Source organism: Camelus bactrianus, chromosome 3 (genome assembly GCF_048773025.1).
Source record: "Camelus bactrianus isolate YW-2024 breed Bactrian camel chromosome 3, ASM4877302v1, whole genome shotgun sequence".
NCBI classification, from domain to species: domain Eukaryota; kingdom Metazoa; phylum Chordata; class Mammalia; order Artiodactyla; family Camelidae; genus Camelus; species Camelus bactrianus.
In genome coordinates, this window is record NC_133541.1 from 134,932,336 (window position 1) to 134,958,184 (window position 25,849).

The 25,849-nt window shown below is 40.4% G+C and overlaps 1 long non-coding RNA gene across 5 annotated transcripts in view; it reads left to right on the forward strand.

The window, feature by feature from the left end:
* Window positions 1-25,849, forward strand: part of LOC141577151 (uncharacterized) — a 55,706-nt gene that overhangs the window by 17,965 nt on the left and 11,892 nt on the right. For 3 of the 5 annotated variants that reach the window (XR_012505789.1, XR_012505786.1, XR_012505787.1), the window contains exons 2-6: window positions 3,680-3,865; window positions 6,346-6,570; window positions 11,760-11,943; window positions 12,699-12,898; window positions 13,201-13,324. This is a non-coding gene — a long non-coding RNA (uncharacterized LOC141577151). Of the gene's footprint in view, window positions 1-86; window positions 185-3,679; window positions 3,866-6,345; window positions 6,571-11,759; window positions 11,944-12,698; window positions 12,899-13,200; window positions 13,325-15,137; window positions 15,847-25,849 lie in introns of those variants that run through there. The other 2 variants (XR_012505790.1, XR_012505788.1) reach the window with 2 other exon arrangements.

The window sequence follows — 25,849 nt, forward strand, 5'->3', positions numbered from 1 at the left end:
TACTTACTATCACACAACTGTTAATGACTTTTTCCTTTCGTTATACACAGTAAATATAGGAGCATTTGAGAGGCTTGTGGAGTTGGCTCCCTACTCCTTCTCTTTTTCTGGACTTTTCCCACAGAGTCTTGAATAATCATTCCATGTCGGTACGACTTCTGCCAGCCATAACCCACAGTTCCAGGTGAGAATGATGCAGGCTTTATCTCTCCTACCCAAGGGAGAGAGAGAAGAGAATTGAGATCTGCTCCCTTGTGGTCCCTTCTTCCCCAGGGCCACTCCAGTTCACCTGCAGCCTTCTGGCCTCTGCTGTCAGGGCCTCTGTCCCAGGACTGACTGCAGCCATTTTTTCCCTTGCCAACATTTCCTGTGCCTTTCAGAAGTTGGTCTCTTCTCTACAATTCAACCCTGGCAGATGTGATGGTGGTCAGCGTGCTGGTGGGCAGTCACCTGGGGACTCCCAGGAGCCATGCTGATTCTCCTGAGTCTCTCATTCGGGGTTACAGAACTGTCGAGCACCGGAGGAAGCCCATTCACGCGAGGGCAGCGCAGCATTGCATCACTTTCATTTTATTTTTGAAATTTCAGTGGAGAAATTATTTGTAGCAAACTGTTCCAGTTTTTTGGCTGACTGCTTTCCTCACCACCATTTCCTTGTTGGATGTGGTGCTTGTTTTAAGAACCAGGTTTCTTCTCTGGTTATTTCTAGCAGGTGGGCTTGCCGAATCCTTGATCTGCATTTGAAGCAGAATGCTTCATCTTGATGTCAAACTGATTTTCTTCATTCTGAATATTTCGTATACACTCAGCAACTGTTTCAAGTGAACTGCTCTTGTCCAGTTTCAGTTAACTCACATTTGCTGATCTCCTGCTTTCATGCTGAGGGCAGTTTCTTCTTCCTGTAATAAAAGTTAGCAATTTGCATCTACTATGGGAAGGTACTGGCCCGAGGTGCTTTTGTTCTTAACAGTTTTAATACAATTCACCCATTAATATTTACACCGGTTTTTACTCTATGCCAAGAATTGTGCATCCCAGTCAATCTTAGAATATTTTCATCCTCCTAACAGGAAACCCCATATGCATAAGCACTCATTCCCATCTTCCCCATCCTCCCCCAGCCCCAGGGAGCCACTCTTCTCTCTCTGTGGATTTGCCTGTGCTGGACATTTCATGTAAATCGAGTCAATTCATGTAAATGGAACCGTCTATTGTGACTGACTTCTTTCACACTGAGTAACGTTTTCAATGTTTGTCCATGTTGTTGCCTGGGTCAGTACTCCATGCTTTGCTATTGCTGAATAATATTCCACTGTATGGCTGGGCCCCTCTGTTTACCCATTCATCAGGTGATAGGCATTTTGGTTGTTTCTTCTTTTTGGCTGTGATGAATAATGGCACCGTGAACATTCCTGTAGGAGTTTTTATGTGGACATTTGTTTTCAGTTCTCTTACGTGTGTGCCCACAGAGCAGAATTGCTGGGTCATTCAGAAACCAACTGTTCAACTCTCTGAGGTCCTGCCAGGCTGTTTTCCAAAGTAGCCACGCAGCGTTACTTCTCACCAGCAAGGGCTGCTATCTCTGATTCCTGTTTTTCCTCATTAGTTCTTGTTATTCTTTTTTTAATTATAACCTAATGTAGTGAGTGTGAAGCGGTTTCTCCTAGTAGTTTTGACATGATTTCCCTTACAGCTAATGATTTTGAACATCGTTTCATTGTGCTTATTGGCCATTTGTATATTTTCCTTGAAAAATACCGTTTCGGATCCTTTATTCATTTTTTAATTTAGTTGTCTTTTTTGTTGAATTGTAGGAACTGTTTTTTATTTGGAGATACAAATTCCTAATCAGATAAATTATTTGAAAATATTTTCTCCTGAGTGTTGTTTTTTTCACTTTCTGGATGGTGTCCTTTGAAGCAAAGTTTTAAATTTGATGAACTCAAATTTATCTCTTTTTCTTTTTTCCTTGTGCTTTTGGGGCAATATTTAAAATCTGAGGTATTTTATTTAAAATTTACATATAAAATATCTTAATTTTTAGGACCGTCCTAGGAGACGGGTGCTGTTGTTATCCCCAGTCTATGGATAGGAGGCTGAGATGCAGAAAATTTCACTGACTTATGAGTGTCAAAGCTACCCAGTGCTGTGGGAGTTCAGAGCCTCATGATTGTCCCCAAGCATCTGTGCTCTTCACCACCATGCTCCACTACTGCCTGGAATCGTTAATGAAAAAGTCTTTCATTTTTTGGTTTCTTGTTTGTTTGTTTTCTCATTGGGAACCTCATCTCCTCATTTTCCTTTCGGATATCAGTGTAGGTTTATTTTAGGTCTCATGTAGGCAGAAGAATTGCTATCATTTTACTTCTTTATTACTCACTCTCCGGTGATGATTGTTGCTATTTGACCTAATCAAGTCATGCTTAAGTCTTTCCTGCTCATGACACTGAAAGGAGTCATGACTTACAGAATGCTAAAAGAAGAAAATAATTGATTGATTTTATTTTGCTACCCAATCAAACCAATCAAATAAAAACCCCGGTGTTGACGCAGACGGTAAGCCCTCCAGAATAGGGTCACTGTCTTCCTTGTGTTTCGTTTGTTTGGTCACAGTGTCTGGATAGTGACTTGCTGTCCAGCAATTTTGTGAGGATACGATGTTCGTGAATCATTGTAAGGACAGAATTTTGACAACAGACTGTATTGGTCATTTCACGAGGGAAAAGATAATATAGAAATACTGCTCAGATCTATTTTAAAATTAAGTTTGGAATGTTGAGAAGAGTTCAAGAAACCATATAAAGATCTTTTTCACTTATTTTAGATCTATCTTAGGCATATTATGATTACATAGCAGAGTAACTTATCAACTAGGTTTGACTAGAGGGGTGTAATATTGATTATTTGTTTTAGTTGAAATATTCTACCTGGGAAAAAGTAATCAGTGCCCATAAATGAACAAATATGTTTGTATTTCTATGTAACATGGGAGCAGACTTCATATGTTTCTATATAATATATATGACTGTGTGTTTTAATCTTTCTGTCAGTGTATTTATAGTTTTTCTGCAATGTTCTAACTTAAGAATTCTTCTAAGAAAATCACCCCCGATTCTAGTGCAGTTTGTACTGTGTATCCTGTCTTATGCATGGGATTCCACTGTCTCCTCAGTGAGGAATTTCCTCCCCTACTGAGGTAGTAGCAGAGTTAAAGGAACTGTGATTTCTAGGCCTTTGCTCTCCATGTGTTTGCATTTGGCTGTCAATCGCGATTTTCCCTTTCTTTAATTTTCATTGTTCAATTAGAATTTTTGAAAATAAGTGTTAATATGTTGTATTTGTCTCCCTAGAAACTTGATGTGTTTGTGCTTTTCAGTTTTCAATTTCTTAAAAATGTAAATGCACTCGTTTTTAAGTAGTCCTTTTTCACTAGATATTTGTTTACCTCTTTATAGTTAGAATATATTATTTCCAATGAATGAATCGGTGTGCATGTTTTAAAAGATACCTTACTTTTTATTTTCCTTATTATAACAATTATATTCATTCTAGAGAATTTAGAAAATAAGGATAAACACAGTAATAACTTAAAAATGGCCTCTAATCTCACCTAGAGATACAGTTGTAAAGTTTCAAATTGAGAATTACAAGTCCTCTCATGTTGTTCTTCTTTTTCAAGATCGTTTTGGTTACTGAGACCCTCGAATTCCCATATGAATTATAACAGCAGCTAATCAGTTTTTGCAGAGGAGCCCACTGGGATTGTGATCGAGACCACGTAGAATATACGGATCACTCTGGGGAGCACTGCCATTCCAAGAGCACTGTCTTCTGATCCAGGAATGTACGTGGCGTGTCTGTCCAGGTATTTTGGCCTTCTTTAATTTTTTTTCAGCAATGCTTTGAGTTTACAGAATATTATTTTACTTTTTTTCTTTGCCTTTATACTGAGGACAAGTGTGCAATGTACCGGGATCAGAAGTGTATTTTAGCCCCGCCCCTTGCTGCCAACATGGTCGCTGCGCTCTTGCTTTGCCTTGTGTACAATCTTGCACAAAATAGGACCTCAGTAACTCTCTCTTGAATGAATGATTATATGATTGAAGGATGATGCTTGAGAGTCCTTGTGATGATTTTTTCCTCCAGCCTTTCCCCAATTCTTAACTATGCCCTTTCTCTTCCTAAACTCCAGCCTGGTTTTCAACCTGCCTGTGACATTGATTTTCCCTGTCTGTAGACTCTTCCTTTCACTGGTTCACGATAATGTTACATGTGGGCTGTGGAAACTTGCTAGATGTCAAGAAAGAGCAAATCCATTGCATGCTAGTATTTTTACAGTGTGGTATTTTTTATCGATTGAAATTAAATCAGGCTGACCCCCTGAGCCCTCCCGTGAGCTCTTTTCACTTTCCTACATCTGATACTGCTCTGGTTGCTACATGTGCCCTTCCCCCAGCCTTGGTTTTTGGGTTGAGTAAGTCATCATCAGTGGACCCCTCTCTTTAAAAGATGAAGAGAACATTGTCTCCTTCTCCCTGGTTGGGGACTTGGATGAGATGAGATACCAGATAAAGAATGGAGCTCCACCACATTCTGACCCCCGCTCTTTCCGTTCTTTTCTCCAGAGGAAAAGAGTACAATTCAACAGTATAAAGATTGATTGTGAGCTAATGAGATAGACAAGACAACCGAAAATTTATTAAATATCCTTTCATGGCAGAAACAAATGTATTATACACACAAAAAGCACATAAAGCACGGTAGTACTGTGGTTACAAACATGGGTCTGAGATCGAGTCCTGCTCTGGAGTGACCAGTCCTGTGAGATGGAGAACTGGTAGGTCGGCTTAGGCTCTCCAGGACTGGTTTTCTGTCCTGCAGAGATGGGGCTCGCTAGGCTTCCCTCCCCCTTAGAGGTGCTGTGGGGTGTAACTGTCACGCGTGCACAACTGCTCGTTCCTCGTAAGTGCAGGATAGCATAGATTTTGCGGTGATGGCTTTATGACCGCCCCGTGTAGACTCTCAGTGCTCCAAAGGGATGCCTTGTGGTTTGGAGATGGGATTCTCATTTCTGTAAATACCCAAGGATTGTGGTATTGGGCCCTGCTGATTTGAATCTATTCTTTAGAAAGTACATATTGTAGATATATTTTTCAAGCATGTGTGCTTTATTTCTTTTATTATTTATAGTTCTACCCTCTCATCTCTTGGTGTGACTTTTCATGGAATCCAGGAAACAGTCCTAAGCTACCTGCCTCTTCACTCTTCTCCGTGGTGGTTTTCTTCCCTGACTAGAAGAGGGTTTTGCACAGGAAATTTTATTTGTTCCCCTTTTCCTGGAGTCTCTCTTTCGGTCTGCCCATCTCTCACCTGTTTATCTGTCCATTTATCTACCCACTCATTCTTCTGACTTGTTCCAAAAAGCATTTCAGGCAGCTTACAGAAGAACAGATACCAAATAAACAGGTTAGAAAATTGGGCCAAGTTCAAACTGTGAGGCTAGGAGGCGAGCCTGTGTGATGGTTGCAGCCATGAGACACACGCCTCTGCCCTGTGACTTATAAGATCGACAGCATGAGTGTACCTGATGCTCCCAGCAGACACAGGGTAACAGGGTTTGTGGGAGATGCTCACTGGCTGTGAAATAAATAAGTGGCTCAGGAGAAGCCCAACCTTTCCAGCTACAAAGGCTTAGGAGAATATTTTGAGTGTCTTCCAAAATCAGGGTATTGCATTGTTTCTTTTGTCAGAGTTCTACGTATAGTTGGTTACATTCTATACCTGGAAATTTCTCCAAAACTCCTTACCAAGTGAGTGCCATTGCTTGGGAATGGGGTGGTTCTGCTCATTGACAGGGGTTGGCCAGAAACCGAAAATGACAGCTTCAAAGGTGCCTGGGATTTGTCAGTTATGTTTTGGCAGTGCTGTAGATTTCAGGAAATGCTTTCACACTTTCTCTCCATCTGAGGCGGCAGCGTGCTCTCTTAGCAGCATCAGGAGCTCAGAGCCACGGGATGTTGGGGGCTGACTGCACTGCCTTCAAGACAGCCAAGCTAGTCACTGCAGGCTTGGTCCTTTCACATAGTGCATTTCATGTTCTTTAGTAGAAGGTTTCAACAGGGACTTAATTAACTGAGTTAATTAACATTTAATAAATATGAAGCTTTGATGAAAAGACGGTTATAGGCGGAGTATAAGTTGTGAACACTTTGAAAACGGTTTCATTACTGAAATTTCAGTAGGGAAGATACACAGTTTATCTTATTTATGCCTCTCTTTTAAAGTAACAAAGAAACAAGACAGAAAAGGCAGAGGATGATTTCTGTTCTTCCTCTCGGCTTGCAGGTGCCCTCACATCCAGTGGCATCCATCCAGACACCAACACTGACACTGGCCATGCTCAGAACTGCCTCAGCCCTGAAGACACAAGTGACAAATAGAAGGGGTCCGCGCCCTGTTACATCAGGTGCTCTCACTTTGTGGGTCCTTATGTAACTGCGCGGTGTTAATCAGGATCGCCCGTTCTACATTGTGTGGCGCTGCTGCGGTGTTTCCTAGTTATTTGTTTCTGTAAGTACTCGTGTATTATTCTCCAATGTGTGTTACTACACATCTAAAAATGCTTTTTTCAGATGAAAAATGATGTATATTTAATATAATAAGTCTGAAAAAAGGGACAAAAAAGGCTATCCAGTTCCCACTACTCAGAAATAATAATTAATACTTTAACATCTTCTTTCTGTTCTTTTCATCAGTGTGTATCAGCTCTGTCATAAAAACCAGTGAGCACTCTGTGCCTGTTTACTGTGTGGAGACCTCCATTTTCCATTCGGCTTATTACATGTTTTTCTACAATATTCTATCTCCCCTGGCATGATTTTTAATGACCAGTATAGCATTATGTCTTGTGGAGGCATCGTCCATTTTACTTCGGGCTTAAATAAACTTTTAAATTCCAAGTGTACTTAACTGAAATACTGAAAAGAGACCTGTGGTGGTACCGAAAGAGCCCTACCTCCCTTCCCCTTATTTCCTGAGTGTAAAAGCTGTTGCCAATGTGGTGTATATATTTCATGACCTTTATGCCTATGACATATATATATACCCATACATACATACATATGAGAAATCTATGTATATGTGTGTATATATGCTTTTTTGAAAAATAAGGCCATACTATATGTTTTCTGCAGCTCGCTTTATTCACTCAGGGGTATATCATAGACGTCCTCCCACTCCAGACTCACCCGGTCCTTTCAGATAGACTGGAGGGGTCTCCTGATGTGCAGGTGTGGTCTCTTGTGCAAGGACACCATTGGTGGGAGAGTGCTGTGGACAAGGCCCTGGGCCACGGGGAAACGCCGGCCCCCTCAGTGCCCACAACTCGCCGTGATTTACCGCATCATTGTCTTGATGGTGGACACTTAAGTTTTCTCCATTTTCCACTGTCAGAAAGGATGTTTGACTGGCATCTTTCTTTAACAAACATTCCTGTGATCTTGTATGAGCATGCCTTTAGTTAAGTCTTCTGGAAATTTAGTCCCTGGATGTGACATTTATGTTCATCACAGGCTACTTTCAAGTGACTAGAAATTCCTTCTCCAGTGTGGAATGAAAAATGTAGAATTACTTATGTAACCAATTCTCTATTGCTGGATATGATTTCACTTCAGCTTTTCTTCCCACCAGTGTAACCACTACATCTATTTGAACTGATTTTTTTTCTAAACGAAACGATTCCTAGAAGTGGGGTTGAATCAGTGTGTACACACGTTTTCAGAGTTTACATATCCACTGACATGTCATCCTCCAAAAAGGTCGCTCACAGTTTTTTCTCCCACAGATGGACACTAGCTACAATATCTTTTAAAAATATTTACCAATAAGATGAGCAAAAGTGCTTTTTCATTGTTTTAGTTTGCATTTGATGACCAGTGAGGTATTGAGCATTTTTCACTCATTAGCCATCTGACTTTTGAAAAGTGAATGATCCATTTTGTCCTTTGCACAAATTTAAGTGAGGAAGCTTCTTTTTGATTTGTGACAGCTCTTTGTATGTTATGAACATTAATCCCTTGTCTTCATCAACATCTATCACAGAGTTTTTCCTTGTCATTTCTTTCGTTTCATTTTGTTCAGTAGGTTTATATTTGTTGTGGCTCAAAATATTCTTAAGATAGTAAATGTCTTCCTTTTGGGTTTTATCTTTGTTATTATTCTTAGAAATACTTTCTTATAATGGTATAAATATCTTATGTAGGTTTATTTAATGTCTAAGATGGAGATGATAATAGTACTTGTTATAGTGAGGAGAAGTTGAATTAATGTGAGCAATGAGTTGTATTTGCTGTTATTAGTATTTTAATATTTAAACCACTATCTGTAATTTTTTTGTGGTCATTATGACAGGAATAGAATTTGTTCTTTCCAGGTGATTCTCTGATTGTCCCAGGACAATTATTGAATTCACAATTTGCTCTTTGATTTGAAATCCCACATGCACAAAATACTTATGTACACTAGAGTCTCTTTTTGAGCTCATGCTATATTTCTGTCAATCATACTTCCTTACTCCAGCGCCATATCTTACATATTGTAAAAATTAATTATTATCTGACAGTGCGATATTTTTTTGTTCTTTTCTTCCATCCCAAACTTTCTTGGCTATTATTATGACTTTATTATTCATAAAGAATTCTAAAATATTTTGTTCAAGTTAAAAAAAAGTCAGATAAGAGTATTCATGGGATTTTTATTAAGTTTTGAATTATTTTTAGGAGAACTTCCATATTTACAAAACTGTTTTCCTCCATGCAATATGTTGATGTCTCTACATTCACACCTCTTATTTACCCCTCAGTACAGTCCTGTAGTTTTCTCCATGTACAACATGGGCATTAATTTTGAGTTTATTCCAGATTATTGTTGATGTTTTTCTTAATTTTTTAAGTGAGAATTTTTTGCTATTATATTTTTTAACTGTTTAAACTGACACCTAGGAAGGCAGATTCGGTTTGTAAATACTCACTTTGTAACAAATCATTTAAAATTGTAAGTATTAAGTAATTGTTCCAGGATCCTTTCTTTTGTGTTTTTAAATATTTGTTTCCAATATTATCAAAATGGTCATAGCTAAGAAGTATAGGTGTGGAGACTGATGGAGAGAGGTAGTGTGGCTCATGTACAAACTGTGAGCACTTTCATGGCTGCCTTTAGGCTGGAGAAGCCCCAGAAGAGCCCAGGTTAGACCAAGGGTGGCTTTGTATGCACTTGAAAGCCAGCTTTCCTACCTGTATGGTGAAGCCTGGTGGGCGTGGCAGGTAGATGATCAAGGTCTGATCAAGGTCATTGGCTGCACAGAGCACTGTGTCTGTGAGAACTGGAGTCCATCGCCATGGGAAATGCTTGGCGCCAGGAACACTGCAGGGGAGCTGGGGAGTCTGTTTGTTAAGGATTTCCCAGTCCTGGGAGTGGGAAGATCAGACTCTGCATTCAGATCTGAGTTTGAATTCATCCTCTCTTGTTTACTGGTCCTCTGACTTTTGTCAAGTTATCTACACTCTTTGAACTCCTATTTTCTTATCTCTCAAAATAGGAGGATTACGGCCTGCTGCTAGAGTGTTTGATCAGGATAAATGATTTGTTTCTATAAGATGCCACATACAGTCACAAGCTCAGTGAGAAATGGGCTGTCACCTCTTCATCTGCAACTCAGTGCTCGACAGGACATCGGGGCAAAGCCAGTCCGTAATTTGTTTGTGATGCAAGTAGGAACAAAATTAATGTCTTGCCTTTCACTTGCAGTATCTTACTCCTTTGCTTCATTTACTTCTTTCCTCCTTTCCTTTCCCCTCCTCCACCAAAAGATCCTGAGACTCTCTCAGAACACTTGATTCAAATTACTTTAAAGGGTGTCTCATCCTCATGAAATAACAGTAACTTAAAAAAAATCTGTACAGATCCCAGACGTCATTGTATTTGATTTACATACACACACGCACACCCACCCACACACACAATCAGCCTACCTACCACTTGCTGAGGGAGAAGGACCAATTTTTCTGAGTTTTCATTCACTGAGCGTGAGAGCAAAGTCTCTTATGCAGACTTTCACCTTGCTTAGTGCATGGTGTTTTTAATTGGATTTCTGCTTTGTGGCCATAGAACTATTCTTATAAAAGAGAGGATGTGGAGACATAGACATTCTGCTGAGATATTGGTGTCAAAATATTTGAGTTGGAAAGGACTTAGGACAGCATAGAGTCGTAACATTTTATGGGTGAGAATCCATGATGGTGTAACTTGGACAAGAACCCGGGTCTTCTGTCTTCGTGTCCACGTGGATGAAGAGGCAACAGGGAGGGAGATGGCAGGGATCCTTCTTGCTTGAGTTCCAGGGTCTTGCTAGTTTTCATTGCTCAGCTGTCTTTAGTTTAGGTCCGTGTGGCCTCTCATGGGAAGGTCAATCTGTCCTGAAAGACTGAGTTTCTAATCAGCAAAAAGCCCTGGACCCACTCATATTTCCCAGAGTTTTTCTGCTGTCCTGCTGACAGTTTATATAAATGATACCTAAGAAACTACTGGATATAAAATCCTTATTGTTATCATTTGCCCTCAAGTTCCATAGGAATGGGGTGCTGTCTCAGGCTGTCTAAGGCTAGATCTGAACAAAGATACGGTGATAGGCTGTGCTGCTGGACCCTCCCCAGTCGAAAGGGATTTCCACCTTAGTTTTTAGAATCAGACAGATGAGTTCAAATCTTGCCTTTACCAGTTATTAGCTTTGTGAACTTGGGGAAGAAACTGTACTTGTTTGTGTCCAATTTTCTTTATCTGTAAATAAGTTCAGTATTTATTTTAGGGTTTTTGTTTTAGAATTGAATGAGCTAATTTCCTCATTTATACCTAAAATACTGATCGCGTGGTTCTATGCTGGTGCCTTGGTAGAAGATTACTAAGGGACTCAGCAGTGAGAATGCAGGTGGGGGACCCCTGGATCATAGAGCTTATATTCCAGGATATGCTTGTAAAAAACTGGATGTGCAGTGGATTTTTAGTAAATGTCCATTCCTTTCCTTATCCACATTGATTGTGTATATATCTTTGTACAATATATGAACAATTTTTTATTGCAATTTAAATATCTTTGTAGTATTTAAATTATGTAGCTATAACAAAATACGTGAAATAAAATGATTTGTCTTTTATTTTCTTTTCAATATGCAAAACAAAATAAAATAGAAAAGAAAAAAAGGTTTTGAAGGAGTAGAAATAATTTTATTTCTGTGGAATCAATTCCCTATGTTAGGTTTTTTAGTTGTGTTGTTAAACAGCATATAAAATTGATAGGTTGTGACTTCAGTGTTCATAGCTAGGTGAGTGTAGTTTCTTTTTGTGGTTGTCTTTGATGAATTATTTGAACTAGATCATAAATGATGTGAATGTTACATATTGGAAACGAGGAAAGAGTGGAGACATACTACCTCCAATGCAGTCATCTTGTTACCAAGTCGAAACTCGTACTGCTTGCTGTATGACAGGCCAATAAATCGGGAGATTGAAGTGTTGGAGCAAGGAATAGTGACTTTATTTGAAAAGCTGGCAGACCCAGAAGATGGCTGAATGACATGCTGGAGAACCGTCTCCCCCAAGTCAGAAATCAGTCCGCTTTTATACTAAAAAGGGGCGGGGATGTGGTTGGTTGTTGCAAACTTCTTGCGGTACGAATTGTTTCTCCTTGGAATTCTTTGTTCTTGCAGCTGTCCACGTGGGTCAAATCATGGTGCCCCTCTTAAACCTCCAAAAAAAACCAAAGTTGATTTTCTATTTTGCAACTTGCCATCTCAACATAAGTGCAGAAGAGTTAACATCGTGAAAGATCAGAGCCCGGAGAATAGGCTCTCCTGGATATTTCAGGCTAAAGGCAACTTTCTTTTACAAAAGGTACAGAGATACCAAGTCTGAGCCTAGAAAACAGCAAAGGTTTAAAGCCAAATGAACAGATCTAACATGCAGTCAAATTTATTCTTTTCTATTACAATTTCTTTTTCCACCACATAAATAATTTTAGTAAGAAACATGAGCAATTTTTTTACTTTTGCTTCTTAGTAACGGATAAGTTGGCCAAATACATTTATGAGAGCAGGGATTCTGTGTGGGCATTGGGGTCACAGCAAACTCTTTTTGGGGGTGGTCGACTCTGCAACATGTCTGATGCCCCGTGGGTGTTGGTGAGGGACCCCATAACCAGGGGCTCTCTTCAGGAACCAGCATATGGGCATTGACCTCTGGAGACCTTTTTCAGCTGCCGGAAATTTTTTCAGATAATGTGACTGAAAAACCACTTCAGCTGGTGATAATTAGGGAATAAAGGAAGAGGAAAAGGGCTTGGATTAGATTAGAAGAGAAGGACAGAATATCAGGGAACCTGGGGGCTTGGCAGTGGGTCCTTGGGAGAGAGGGGAGCAGAGGTGGGGAGGGGCACGGCTCTGGAACCAGCTCCTGCACCTGTCCCAGGGCCCAAGTCACACAGCTTTAAATTGGCCTAGGACGCTTTCCTGTCTGGATGTCACCCTGGGCAGAACCTTGAGAATCGAAGGTAAGGGGTGGGCAGCACTCACCTAGGGGATCACTGAGGACTTCGTTCAAGTCCACGGTGCCTTTTCTGGTCATGTGTCTTCACTTGCCCTTTATCTTAGGATCTGAGGAGCAGGAGCAAGGAACGCAGGGAGAGATTCAGGAAGACATCTGACTGTGTTAAGAGACGACAGTCACAGCCACACGGGGAGCGAGGACACTTGCAGCAAAGTAAAACGACTTCACAACTATTGCATCAGAGCTGCCGGTGTGAGAGAGCCTAAGCCTGTCTCAGAGTGCAGGGGACAAGTGGAAAGGAATGGTAAATTTCCACTGACAGTTGAAATTTTGTTAAATAGCCTGCTACTGTTGCTTGTATCACTTGAATGAATGCAGGCATATTTCTATGGGCATTTATATGTTCACTCAAAACCACCAGCCACTCTTGCCCCCATCGGGGATGGGCTTTCTCAAGCACAGTGTACCTCCTGCTTGGGTGGGCCATGCTGCGGGTCCTCGCCTGGGGCCGGGCTGCTACAGGGCACTGAGTCCCCGAGGCACGGCCTGCGAGACACGACAGGAACACCTCTGCTCTTGACTGAGGGCCTCCGTTTCCCCCTGCAGTGTAAGAATGCTGGTGACTGAGTTAGAAGCATGCTTCGAAGCTGTCCATGTCCTTGCCATCCAGAAGCGGAGCCTGGGAGCTACCGAATTTCTCCAGAATGCGGTTTACATTCATCTTCGACAGGTGAGTTTATGTCCTTTTACAAGTGGAGGAATTACTGCAGTTTTCCTGGAACTTACTCACCACTAGTCCATCTGATTTTTCTGTGCTTGGATTCAATATGGCATGCTAAAAATTCTGGAGTCAGATCTTGAAACCCTGATGAAGAGGATTATTTTATTTCTTTATATGATAGTATTTTACTTACAAAATTCAGAGTTTTCGGTTCTTTCAAAAATTTTTTGGGGGGTTGGAGAAACAACTTTGCTCTTACCGTCTTTGTGACCTGTTGCTTTGTGCCTCTCACCTGTCTTCTGTCACTTCTGAGGCAGTTCAAATTGTGACCCTGTCCGGGTTGTTCATGGTATAAAACATAAAGTCTGTAAAACTACAGTCCCATTTACTCCGAAGACATTCCAAAAATACTACTTAAATCTGGGTGTGGTTTTAAGAAGACAGAATCATTAGAACATGTACTTGCAGGTTGCTAGTGCAAAATCCCCAAATCAATAGTCTAGCACAACATCTAATATCTTTCTAATCTACCTTGGATTTGTATGGATAAGTGAAGCAGTTTGCTAAGAACTCAAGACCAGGGTTAGAATACAGGCTGGTGTAGCTCAGCAGGTCCTCCCAAGCTGATGCTCTGCCAGAGGGCGGGTCCTAGGGAAGAGGGCGTGTCCTCCCCTCCCTGAGCTGACAATTTGATGGGCAAGACCTTCATCAGGTGAAGAACTTGACTTTCTTCTAAGAACAGTGGGTTTGAAATCAGTCCTAAAAGCGTGGGAGTGACACAATCCCATTTGTCTCAAGTAGGGGAGAGTGGCTTTGGGGCCACTTGGGAGACTCGTGAGTCCAGGTGGGCAGTGTTGGTGGCTTCCACTTGACCGGTGGGATGGTCAGTGGGTAAAAGCGAACAGATTGAAGGCATGTTTAGATGGTAAAAAGGAAAGGATGAATGCTGTCTGTGAAGGCAGGATGGAGGAAGGAACAGGTTTCTGGGTGGATTAATGAGGTAAGTGATGATCCTGCTGTGCTCTGAGGAGGGAAAGCTGTAGAGGGAGTTCTGGGGGATAACTGATGAGTACAGCTGTGGGTAAAGTGAAAGGCTGTTAGATGTGTGGTTTGGGAGCTCAGGTGAGAGCCAGTAGTGAGTAGGGGGAGGGGAGAGAGACTTTCAAATCAGTTTGTCTTGTGAACATACAAATAAGAATGAGTAATGACACACTTAAAACCTCTATATTCTGTATTTAAAGCCCAGTAACATTTTGCTATATTGACTGCAGAGGTTCTTAATTTTTTTTTTAAGAGAAATAAAATAAATAGAAACAAAATAGTGGAGATAATGAACATCTTAGAGTTGATGTGTGTCCTTGTATGTATTTTCATACCTCATCTGTTTATAACCATAATCTACAAATAGATCGCTTGCTTAGCATAAGAGTTAAACAGAGGGACGTGACACACAGTGTTGGGGCTTGAAGCTGATCTTCTCGGGCAAATTAAGTCACCTCTCTGTGCCTTAGTTGCATCATCTGTGACTTCCCCCGGGCCCCTCATCACAGCTGATTTCCTAGACTAGATGTTGGGAGGGAGGCTGCTGAAGGGAATAAGAAGTGGCAACTTCTAGGGATATTGAAGAGAGAGAAAAAAACAGATTAAAGCCGATAAACTGAGTAAAAATACCCTCAAAAGAGAAAGAATCCCGCAGTGTTTTGAGCCCCTTAGCGTAAGGGAAACAAAATCAGGTAGACCCAAAACTCTTGAGCATGTGAGTATTGTGGGTGGGTGGGTGTCATCAGAAAAGGGTTGAGAAAAGGCCTTTTCATTTCCCTAGACGTTTCCAGTAAGGATGGGGAGCAGAAGAGAAAACCCCCTGCTTCACAGTGGAAGCTGCTGTTTTGTGCAAAACTGACCAAAGTTTGGAGACCAGTCATCAGCGGTGCTGGCAAATGAAGAGACTTCGGGATTGGGTGGGGCACTTGCTGCGACTTTCAGGTGACCTGCTGGCTGGGGGCTGTGAGGCGGGCAGTAGGTTTGCAGGGTGACCCGGGCATAATCCCTGGCTCTGAGGCTGCTGGTCTGACTAGCAAACCTAGGCACCCGCAGTCCTAATGGGGCAGCTCGGGATGTGGCCTGGGACACCTGCTGAGCTGAGGGTGAGAAGAGGGCTTCCCTGAGGGGGTGTCATGCGGAGAGTGGGAACGTGTTCCTGCAGGGGAGGAAGAGCCTCTGAGCAGGGTGCTGGATGCACAGGCAAGACCAGCCTGAGCACGGAGGCTTCTGGGAGCCAGAAGTCATACAATGGCCCGAACCGCCTTGTTCCTGCGAGACTGCAGGGAAAAGATGCTGAAAAAGTAGGCAAGGGTCAGACCCTGTGGTGTTTTATGAGTGCCAGTAAAGGACTGGTCAGGCAGGCATGAGAGAACCCTGTGGGCGTCCCAGCTGGGGCGTCACGCCGGAGGGAGGAGCAGAGTTATAGACTTTGCCACTTATTAGCTGTGTGACTTTGAGCAAGATCACCCCACCTCTCTCTATATATATCTTCGTCTGTAAAGTGACAGAGTGACAAGCTCGTGTAATCAGAAGGCTTAGTTTAGCTCTGATCCTCTGTGTCCAGTCCTGTCAGTGCTGCCCTGTGAGGTTCTGCAGCGGCTGCTCTTACCCTGAGAAGGGAGGGCGTAGAGGGACATTGTAGTGCCCGAGGGCAGGAAGGGGTTGCTTTAAAAGCAGACATGTTGCCGCCTGCAGCTGCAGGCCTGCAGGCAGTTTGGTTGAAGGTCCTGCAGGGGACTTTGGAGGCCTTAGGTCGTGGAGAGTACTTTGGACGCCTTAGCTTCGTCTTAAGTCTTGTTTTCCCTTGCGGACCGGATTTGCCTTTCCAGATTGATGCTGAAGATTTGGGCTTCTAGCAAATCTGTTTTCAGAGATGGGTATATACGTAAAATATCGTATAAATTAAAATGATTTATTTAACGTGTGGGACTTCGCAGCTGTTGGGAACAGCTCTGTTTTCCTGGTTGTCACGGAGGACACCAACGGTCAGCAGAGAGTGCGGGAAGTCAGGTAGCCTGCAGTGCTGCTGCGGGGTTTTCTCCCGAGTAGAGCACTCTGCTGAGTTGACTCCTCTGAGTTTCGTTGCCAGATGAGCAGACAGCAAATTAATGAGTTCTGGTGGGATTGTATAATGTCAGGAAGAAAGAGGAAACCGTAGTTTTTCCAGACTAAAACAAGCTTTTGTTTCCTGATCCAGTGTGTTCCATTACAGAATTGATGAGTTGTGTCTATTCTGGGACTTCATTGAAATAAACGTTCAGCCTAAATGATAAGAGTTATGTTTTATTTGGCTGGAGGACTCGAGCCGTTATGGCAACCTCTAAGATCACTCTGAGGGACTGCTCCCAAGAGGTAGGGGAGGAGCTAGGATATATAGAAGTTTTACAAGAAAGACCAGGTAGTTGGAACAATAAAATATTGCTTGTTATCTAAAGAAAACCAGATATCTCAAGATCAAGTATTTAGTGCTTTTCTATGTATGGGAGGAAGCAAACATTTGTGTCATTGAATTCATCCCTTTGGCAAGTACCTAGCTATCTAGGGCCAGTATCCTGTCCTTTCTTACTCTGAGTCCTCTCAGAGGGCACCACTGTGAGTGGCTGAGAGGCTGGGCTGCAGGCATGCACTCTTTGGGGGTGGCAGCAGCCGCTGATGACTTGGTTTCAGCATTCTTTGTTTACTGACATGGTTGCAGTATTTTCATTCACAGTGCTCCCCCTTGGTCCTAAATTCTGCCAATGTTTTGAGAGACATTTCATGACCAATTTTGTCCCATGGTGCTAGGATGGCTCAATCCTAGTTCAGGTGAAGAATCTTCTGAGTTGCCATTCAAGGTGCTAGTTTTTTATCAGGCCCTGTTGATACTAAAAATTCTCTGGATCACCTGTCTTACTTGTTTGTTATGATCCAGGAAGTGTTTTCCCTTCATTGCTCATTCCCATACCTAGAATCACACTATTACAATTACTTTATTCAGGGTTATAAATTTTATCTATTTCTTCAAGATGTTTAGTCATCATCAATTTTGTAGGCCTAGTTACACTTTAGGAAATGTAACAGACAATTTTATAAAATAGATAGGATATAAGTAATACAGCTAGTAACGTTAATAAAGTCACGATTAAGAATTTAATAGTCGGGAAGTTGTATTTTGGGGTTAAAATTTTGCTTGTGTTTCTGATTGAGTTTGAGTGATCTTATGAGAAAGTTCATATTTATGGTCAGTCTCAGAGCAGGTATTAATTGGTCAGGTGAGGTCTCCCACCTTGTAAGATCAACAGAGGCCTAAACAGAACTATAATTTCTTTTTAGAATAACGTTTCTGAGGGCTATCTAGTTAGAGCCTTGGAGTAGGGAAACTCACAAAGGTAACACAGAAGAACTAGACATAGGTAATTTACCATAAACTTAACAATTGGAGTAGTTCATAATCAAAGGTAGGAGAAATTATCACAGTAATTTTTATGCAGGCCTGGTACGGTGTCTTGGGTCAGCTGTCTACCTCAGATATCGTCTTCTTCTCATCCTGGCCTGGTAGCTTTTTCTCCATTTGGGCATTGTTTTAAGGTGAGCAGTGCTCTATAGGCCAGTGCATTGCAGGGGCTATTTCTGATAGGAAATGAACCCGAAAGTCCGTTTCCTTCAACTTTGGTTTGTATGGTCTATTTAAGAGTACCTGATAAAGGGTCCTTCCATTCAGGTTGGAGACAGTTCTTTAAGTCATGCCTGTTCCAGTTTGTATAATCCCCTGGCTGCAGGTCATGGGGCATTGGAACTTTACCCAAGGATAGATTAGTGAGCTTCAGAAACAAAGCTAGAGTATCCTATTAATAATTCAGTTAAACTGTACAGCAATGTGACATAACAGCAAGGAATGATTGGGAAGTGTGTTAGTAAATACGGAAGTCAATTAACAAAGCTAGAATTTAATATCCACTAAAATATAATCTTTTTTCTCTCTAAAGTTACCCTCATTTTTCTCAAATAAAGCCATGTCAAGATTAATTGCTTTACAAGTTGTCTGATTATTTGATCATATAGGCTTTTTTAAATTGGCTGTGTTGGAACTTTTAATTAGGAGTCTCAGTGTAGAATGTTAATAAGGTTTGCTAAGGCCAGGAAAGCCCCGTCAAGGGCTTGTCATGGATTTCTGCCTTACAGATTTAGGTAAATTCTTTTCTCTTTAAAATCCTTAAAATACATTGAGATTCTTATATCTGATAGGAGATGATCTTCCTCATTTGTCTGATAGAGCCACTGGGGACCTAAGAGTTTTTAGTCTATTGAGGGATCAGATAGAGAGAAAATATAACTGTTCCAAGTCTGATTACATAGGTATAATTTATCAAATTGCTTTGAATCATAGCTAGCTTAAAGAGAAGAGATTCTTTATGTCTGGGAAACAGGTTAAAAGCCAGTAGTATTTTAAACAAAATCAAAAATTATAACCATATTCACCAGTTTACTCAGTCCCATGTAACTAATTCTTTTAATCACAGTTTTCATTGGAAATTTAAAATTTCTTACCCAGTTTAGTTCACTGCTATAGTTTGAAATTTATTAGAAATCAGTAAATCTCCTTGAAGAGCAAGCATTTTGCAAAACCATCAGAAGACAACCATTAACTGTCTATAAATGACAAAAGATTTAAAATCATGATTAAACACCGTTACACTATAATCGATAAAGAAACCTGGTCACTATACCCAGAATTATCACTGGTAACATTTCAGATATACCAGAATTTTAGGGAGTCCATATAATTTCTACAATATCTATATTAATAATATTTTCTCATACAATATAACCTTAGAAGATTTATTATTCATTTGACAATACCGTGTTATTTAACATGCCAAATGAAATTTACTAGATTAAAATCTCTCTTTGGGATGTTTCAGGGGCCATCTGTAGCATCCCAAACTTAACTGGAGATTAAAAGAACTTTAATTAGAAATTGATATTTGGGAAGCTTGTTAAAGATTTCAGAACACTTGGTCAGATAAACATATAGATCACTGTAACGTAGTACTAATTCATTAACAAGAAAATGCATCAAAGGTAATGGCAGAACAGATCAGTTAAATGGTATAAGAAGTTTTACAATCTGTTACTGAAGGTGGATTAACATTTTAAGAAATTTTTTTCCTCTTAACAGCGAGAAAACCAAATCTAGTCTTGTACCTGCTTACTTCTAAGTTTCATTTACTTTGCCCAAGTTGATTCTAAACTTAGCCAATTCCGACCACGTATGAAACTCTTTCCTCAGGGTACCTCTTCCACAAGCCTTCCACAGCTTTCTATTCTCATATTAGTGTGTCCCTTATTTTCTCTTCCATTCAGAAGTAACCAGCTTCAGAAGAAAGTCACTATTTTTCATTAACAAAATATAATTCCATTCTTATTATTTCCTTTACACATTTAACTTACTTTCCTAGGATACTGAGATCATTCCCTTAATAATTGAGACTATTTCAGTGTGGCATCATCCATTTAGTAGTATTTCTAAACACCTTTATTTTCTCTGTAAGAGGAAGTTATATGTAAAGTAATTCATATATCAATCTTATTTTATCTGAAAATGGCATAGCTATTTAATAAAATCTTATCATTTGACTTAATTTAGCACAACTCTAGAATTTAAAGATACCAAACATTTAGAGATTATCTTAAGCATACATTTTAAAAATATATTTTAAAAATTTACCCAAAGCTCTCATCTCATTTGCATTTAATTTACTTAAAATTTTACCACACCACATTACTGTTTTTTTTCTTGACAATTCTGCAACAGATATAACAGGATCTTATTTGACTTTCATTAAACCTAGGTACAGTAAATGCATTATACTTAATATTGATGACTTTAAAGATGTCTATATTAATTAGAACATTCTTAAATTAAACAATATCAAATATTATCTTAATATTGAATATTTTCCAGTTCACGTGACGCTGAAAGTCAATTTGTTCAGTTTTTATTTTAAAAATACTTAATTTTCAAGCTCTTATGTTTTACGTCAATTAAGCAGATCTCTTTGACTTTGATTTTTTTTAGCTGTAGAAATATCTCACATCAATAATGTGTACACAGTCTTATAAACAGACAAAAGCTAGGGATCTCATAGCTTCGCTTTAAAACTTACTTATAAGATAGGTATAATAATAGTTGGAGTAAAGTGAATTTGCTTGCTCAAATCACTGAGGCTTGCTATTTATGAAACAGACATTTAAGATTTCTTGACAAAGTCTGAAGGACACGTCAGAGTTCTGAGTTCTAAAATGCCAAAAATTTCTTGGCCTTAAGTTTTATTTCGTTGAGCTAATTAGGCTCAGTCCTAGGTCACTGTTTGCTGTATTTCCATTTCTGATCTGCAAGACAAAGACACAATCTTCCAATTCCCCAGAGAACTGCTCTGTCACCCAGACCCAATTTTCTCTCCTTAATTGGCATTTTTTTTTATCAGTGAGAAGAGCTGTAAACAAAGAATTCCATCTTTTAAAACCTTAAGGTTTAATTTATCATGTTTTCCAAAGCTTGCATAAGGCATTTAGTAAGGTCTCTTTTCCTTGAGTTATAAGTTAAACCCAGGGTAAACCTCTTATTATATTTTTTTATTAGCCACTGAATATTAGTTTTTAGTTTTACGTTATACTGGACGGCTCATGTAACTCTGTTGGTTTCTTTTACTTTGTTCAATTAATATTTTCTGAGGGACAGATTTGTGCCCAGACTTATAAAACCAAGAAGGGGAAGCGTTTTTCCATTGAAACAGATCTATCCCACAACATAATTAAGCAAAACTTTTATATAAAGACCATTTAAATATACCGATTTTACAAACTTTTATCTCAATTTTATTAAATCTTATACCTTTAAGTTTTATATTTATGTTTAAATCAATAATTCTTATTTATAGAAGGAGTGCCAGAAGCCATTTTTTTTGTGTGTGTGCATTGTATCTAATTTTATAGAAAAGTCTCTAGGATGCCCAAGTTTCAGCCAAAGAGCTTAGACCCTTCTCAATTTTTAATTTGATTAATTGGTCTGTTGTCCCAATCATTGATCAAGTATTTCAGTCTATATATACATATATTTTAAACTGTGGCAAATAAAACGGACTTGTTTGAACTTTAATGTTGGGGGGCAGTAGGTGATCTCTTTGGCCCTTTATTTTTACTTTATGTAGTGTAGTATCAAAACCTTGTACCTAAATCCAAAAATGTCCATTTTATTTATCTCATTCAAAATAATCATATAAAAATATTTATCCACTTGGGTTAAGCCCCTTATCTTTTTTTTTCGACATTTTAACAATCCTTTTTCCAGTTATTCAACCTAATTAACATTAATTATTCTAAGTTTTTATTAGCATCCCTAGAACCATTTATCGGAAAGGAAAAACACAAATGTAGCTTTTCAAACCAGTTTTATTTTTTTCACTAAATTCTTAGCTTAAACATTAGATATATTTTTCTACCTTTAAAATTGATTTTAATAGATACCAATAAAACAGCTGTTTATAATGAGATCTCTTTCAACTCTCACCAATTTAAAAGTTTTTCCAAATTAAAGGATCCATCATATGGCCATCATTTTATATATATATATATAATAATATATATATTATTATTATATAATATATATATATAATATATATATAGTGATTTTAAACCAATAAGATGAAGAGGCTCTTCCACATGAGAGTGGGGGTGTTGCCTAAATAAAATTCAAAGGTTTACTCTTCAAAAGCTAAAGGCCTTTGTGGTCCAGGCTGATGAAACAAAGTTTAAGATGGCAAAATATCTGACAATTGGTACAAAGAATTGCTTAGAATCCCAATTTATTTGTGTGGCCACCATATGTACACAATACTTGAACCTTTTGTATGGCAGAGTCCAAGGTTTCCTTTAAAAAAAAGTAAACTTATATATACATACATACACACACTTAAAAACCCAGAGAAAGATAAAACGTTTACATTTCAAGGACACAGGAAGAGAAATCCAAGTTCCCCCTAATGGGAATTTTGTTTGTATAAGTTCAGAATTCCAAAAAATGTTTTTATCAGGCCTGGTTAGTTACTTTCATAGTGAGGTTTTTTTTTTTTCTAATTCCCAATTAATGCTGTAAGTTTTGTACGTACATAAACCTGGCTGGGGTAATAGTTGGAGGCTGGCAATCTGTCATTTTTTATTTTCTTTTCTGTTTTTTATTTTTTTTGAAAGTTCTATTCCACATTGTAAGGTCGGGTTCTCACAATAAATTTGCTAGTAAGATTTCCCTCAGGGACAACTCTATGGCATGAAGTCTTTGCCTCTACCACTCCTGCAAGATTCTCTGTCACCAGAGAAAGCTGCTACCAGCCAGGAGGAGGGTCCCATTTTTGGAGTTGAAAGATTACTCATAAGAGTTTTACTTTTATCCTGAAAAATTCAAAGGAGGTAACCAAATTGAGGAAAACATTAGACCAACCTCTTACCTAACCACTCAGCCCTGAACCCAGTGTCCTTCAACTTGGACACACTCAGGACGTCTCCACTGGGTGAGTATTTTCCTGGTATGTTTCCACCAGCCCCACATCGGACGTCTCCGCAAGGTGGGTATTTCCCGTTATCTTTCAACCAGGCCCCACCCAGTATGTCTCCACTGGGTGGGTAATTCACCACAGTATCTTTCAACTGGAGGGCCAGTTACCTGGAAACACCGCCAAATAAAACTCAGGATCATCAAACAATATGTGATTTCCGAGAACCAAGTGAGACTCACCCAAATTCATCTGGACCCCCCGAGGAGGCAGATGGGCACAAAGGGCCACTTATGGTACCAAGGCTCCAGATACTCGGAGAGTTCAGGTGGAGAAAGTCTGCTCTGGGTCCCTTCATGGTGTCCAAAACTGTTGACTGAAATACTTGTGCAGCCTAAAGGTTAAGAGTTATGTTTTACTTGGCGGGACGACTCGAGCCGTGATGACAGCCTCTCAGATCTCTCTGAGGGACTGCTCCCAAGAGGTTGAGGAGGAGCTAGGATATATAGGAGCTTTACAACAAAGACCAGGTTGTTGGAACAGTAAAAGATTGCTTGTTATCTAAAGAAAGCCAGGTATCTCAAGTTCAAGAATTTAGTGCTTTTCTATGTATGGGAGGAAGCAAATATTTTGGACTCCCTGAATTCATTCTTTAAACAAGCACCTAGCTACCTAGGGCCAGTATCCTGTCCTTTCTTATTCTATGTCTGCTCAGAGGGCACCATTGTGAGTTGCTGCAGCTGCTGGGCTGCAGGCCTGTCCTCGCTGGGAGTTGGCGGCAGCCGCTAATGACTTGGTTTCAGCACTCTTTGTTTACTGACATGGTTGCAGTATTTTCATTCACATTGTAGTATTTTCATTCACGGACTGATTATGGATAATCTGCAAACTTGGAAAGCAACCGAAATGGAATTATTGCAGGTACATTCTTCTTTAATAAGCCGTGTGCAAACATAAACATGGAGGAAGCATACATTTGGATTTGGTGGTGTAGGGAATGGTTTCTGCACAATACAGGAGAAGGCAATGCAGAATTCCTTAAGTCCACCTTTCTTTTCTGTAGTGGTTTCTGAGAACAGTTTATGGTAATTAACCAACATTGACAAATGGTGGCACACATTGCATTTAAGAGCTGGCCGGCTGCAAACTTGTGTATTGGACAGGTGGAATTCATAGGCAAATGGTCAGGTGGATGGGAGAGAGACGGAGCCTAGGCCTGGGCCCAGATTCCGGTTTAAATCGGCATTTCCTCACCATACGGCCTTGGACTAGAATGCAACCTCTCTTAACCTGTTGGTGAATCTGTGAAATGGGCATGATAATATTCGTTTCTTCCTGGGATTGTTGTAAGTTCTAAAGAGTATTGTAGCACACATGAAGCACTTAACACACTGGCACTTAGCAGTGTTCACTGTGTGCGGCCGCCCCGCTTGGCATGTGTCAGAGCCGTAAAGGCAGCATGTGTCTGTTGAGGATGCACTGGTAGCCCCTTGTATAGGTTGTGAATATGGTGATTCCCTTTAATCTTGGTAACTCTGTGTGCCATGGGAAGTTATTTTCATGGACAGATGAGGAATCTCAGGGTAAAGAAGACTGTGTAATTTGCCCAAAGTCAGACCATAATTTTGGGTGCAGGGGCCTCTGTTCAGCATGGGCCCCAGGGCCTTCTGCCCTCTCCATTCAGCACCAGAACCAGATGTGGAGTCGGCTGTTTCCCAGCCCAGAATATCGGGCAGGCCACAAGACACACCTGGCTCTGCACTGCTTGAGCAAAAACTCCGGAGGAGAGGAAGTTACAAAAGGGATAATCATAAAAACAGATGACAGCAAACTGTGACCAGCACTGAGAAGGAAAGGAACACGCCTCGTAATGCAGAGCTGCGAGCTTTCCCGTCGGGGCTGCTCTGGGGGCGTTCATCTCAGCTAAACAAACTCTGCTGCTGCACCAAGGCAGGAAGGCAGGGAGCGTGTGGCCAGGTAGACAGGGCCTTGTTAATCATACTCATTCCCCATTAAGCTGCAGCTGTCACGGGCACTTACCTAGTAAACAGATGTCTTCCATAATCATCACGCACTTTTCTTGGTAGTTTTATTGCCCCACCTTTGAGATGAGGTCATTGAAGCTGAGCAGTTTGCTGCATGCCCGTGATCACCATGGAAATACCCCCACTGGTCTTTCAACCTAGACTGGTGTGGCTGTCATGTCCCAGCCCTGTGAATGGCATCGTGTTGCTTCTCCCAAGTGTCCCAAATGACTGACATTGATATTCTTAATTAGTAGGAAATGGTATGTGACAATAGGAGAAAAAGGTAGTAAGAATTTGTTTGGAAAACTAGAACAAAATCCAATTCTTCCCCAGCTGGGGGAGCGTACCCTGTGTCACTCACCCCACTCACTGCGTGTCACCTCCTCCCTGCCGTCTCCGCATTCAGAAGCCACTCTGAGCCTTTGAAGAACATTTTGCCTCATGACACTGTTGACTAGGACCTGCGACCTCTCTGTCCCTGGTTAACTCTCTCTTCAAAGCCATTTAAATTTTTTGCAGGCTCCTCCGCTCAGATGTAAGAATATTCTCTTTCAACTTCTTGATGCAGCTCCTTAATGAAGAACTCGTGAAGGAAACTTAGTCAAAACCTGGGAGGTATGCACACAGTGACTGCAACCTCAGCACTTTATGAAGTTCAGAATCAGATTTGTGGGTGACTCAGGAAAGGCTTTTTTATGGTAACAAGGGGAAAGTGAAAGGATGCAGGCTGTGTGAGACTGAAACATCTCGGTCCCATCCAGCAAGGCACCGGCATTCAGGATGGTGTGTGGGGAGTGCAGAGTTCTCACAAAGAAAGAAGTGTTGGGATGGGAGGGAGGACAGTTAGGTACTTTACTGTGGAGGGAAAAAGTGGGTTAAGCATTTCCTGGTTGAACAAGAGGACTGTGACATGATGTGCTTGTATTTTGGAGAGAAGG